This window comes from Rhagoletis pomonella, unplaced genomic scaffold, assembly GCF_013731165.1.
Source record: "Rhagoletis pomonella isolate Grant_MI unplaced genomic scaffold, Rhpom_1.0 Rhpom_scaffold_00005, whole genome shotgun sequence".
NCBI lineage: Eukaryota > Metazoa > Arthropoda > Insecta > Diptera > Tephritidae > Rhagoletis > Rhagoletis pomonella.
This window is the reverse complement of record NW_023458559.1, coordinates 70,773,740-70,776,337: the sequence shown is the minus strand read 5'-3', so window position 1 is coordinate 70,776,337 and position 2,598 is coordinate 70,773,740.

Genomic DNA, 2,598 nt, shown 5'->3' with positions numbered 1-2,598 from the left:
TGGCAGAGGCAATGCGCGCAGCTGACTGGGGTGCCTTACAATTACCGAGCACTGCTGCATATTACTCAACCGGTCAGCTTCTCAGCAACAAGCCATTGTAAAGTCCAATGCAGGTGTGACTTTGTGGCCGGCGGCAAGACGGAAGCCAACTACGTAAACTTATTGCAAGTGGCGATAGTTCTTTCACTTTGCGTATTTATTTTTGGTTTGATTGAAAAAATGTGGAGGTTATTCAATTCGCTTGCAAGATTTTTATCCAGCATCATTTCATGGGAAACATGCATGATGATGATACCGATAACAGTATAGATGAATATAGAGAAGAAAGATTAAAATAAAGTTAATTATAGAGAAAACGATATAGATAGAGACACAGAGACTCAATCTGGGAACTATTTTGAGATTTTAGAGTTTTTCGAGATTCTCGGGACTTATCGATATAAAAGTCGATATTTTTTCGGTTTTGTTATCGCTATTTTTATCGATTTTGTCATCGAAATTTTTATCGATTTTGCTGTCGATATTTTCATCAATACATTTTCGGAACTTATAGATATAATAATCGATAATTTTATCGATTTTGTTGTCGATTTTTATCGATGTTTTTAACGATTTTTTATCGATATTTTTCACCTTTATTACTATCGACTTTGGTATCGATGTTTTTATCGAATTTGTTTTCAATGATTTTATCGATATTGTTATCGATTTTGATATTGATATTTTTATCGATATTGTTACCGACTTTTTTACCAATATTATTGTCGATTTTTCTATCGAAATTTTTAGCGAATTTGTAATCGACTTTGTTATTGATATTTTTATCGGTTTTGTTATCGATATTTTGTTGGATGTTACTATCGGTTTTGTTATCGATATAGTATAAAGATAAAAATGAATAACATAAATGTAATTACAACGAACAGGGACAGAGGTAGGGATTTAGATAGAAAAAGACAAAAAATATAACCTTAAGTAAAAGCAAATGTATGTATGTCTGCGGGGCTTCACGAAGCAGGTGAAGCTCACCGTGGTTGGTCTCCGATAACGCGTTCATGAATCAAAAGTTCTAAGTCAGTGGTAGTGAAGTCTAGTGAATTACTGAATCTTTTCCGCTAGTTTCAGTGGAAGCAATCAAAAAGAATCTGCTTGCGAATTAACGACTCAGGACTTGGATTTATAGCCAGCAAGAAGCATGAGGGTGTGAAGCAACTCTGCCGATCTATATAGGTCAGTACGTATAACCGGGTTTTATATGAAAGGACAACTGGTTCCTTGAGAAAGTTGGCTTTAACTGCTACCGTATATGGGATTTGAGTGAAAAGTTTCTTAGTCAGAGAGCTACTTCTTTTATTTCTATCGAAAAAAGTCGCCATGCATCATCAACTCATATAGACACCAAAACCTTTCACTGGTGGCAACAGACGCTGGTAACTTTAGGAACGTCTTAAATAAGCTAGGCGACTTAAGAAATATTGGCGATTCGATGTTCTTCGAAACTTTGAATTAACTGCTCCCGGAACTAACAAGTGTACACATTTTTTGCGACTGTGCGCGAATCTTTTCAAGGATCTCTTCATTCTAGCGCTTAGACTTCCGAATCACTGAAACGTGAACGTTTAAAGAGTAATAAAAGCTAGGACAAAAGCCTTAGTTGCATTTATGATTCGCCCCAAGCTTGTTCCTTGCCTGACTTCTCTTTCGAACGCATCCAAATACTTCGATATCAAGATTGGCTGAGCATCAGGTCACAGTGGTATCACGGGATACTGTATAGCTGACCTCGAGTCTGTCTCACCAAGAAACGAACGCTGGATAAAGGCTTATAAAGCGCAGTTCTCAATTCTGGTGAGCGTGTTAACAGAACACTATCAGATTGAGGTTCATGCAGTGAGATTAAAAATCACACCGGACCCTCATGATCGCAGCTACATGGAGGGTGACGGAGTGGAATCAGCAAAACACTTGCTCTTAGGCCGCCCAGTTTTTGGTAGGCTACGATTTAAATATAAACGACCCGAAGGAGCTCTCCGGGATCGGCATTTGCCGCCTGCGAAACTTCAGTTATGCCACGCAGCGTTTGTCGCTTTAACTCGAAGTTATCGTTCGTAGTGGTATTACAGAAAAGCATTTCTCTTGACTTAAGTGTGCCCTTGTTGTGGAGAAAATTAATTGGGCTTTCAATCAAAAGCTTCGACCAAATATACACCGCGATCGTGGCGTTCTCAAACGAAAGATGATTGGGTGTGGGTTTTTTTCTAGCACATTCATTTCATTGGCTGATACTCGGCGTTTTAATATAAGACTGACGAGGTCGGTATAACTTATTTTTCCAAAGGGTTTTATATATTAGAAATTTCCACCGTACTGTCCCTGGCTGATATTGCTACTTTTAAGCATCCTTTTTGCAGCTCGCTTTTGTCTACATTTTTCCGATTTTTACACCACTTCTGTCCAACAAATTAACGTGGCTACTTTACATACATCTTCACGCTTTCATTGTTGCTTAATATAATTTTGCAAAACAATCAACGCAAAAGAAGCGAACGAGCAAATTATAGCTGCCTTTATGGGCGTAGCCAGGTAGGGGCAGGGGGG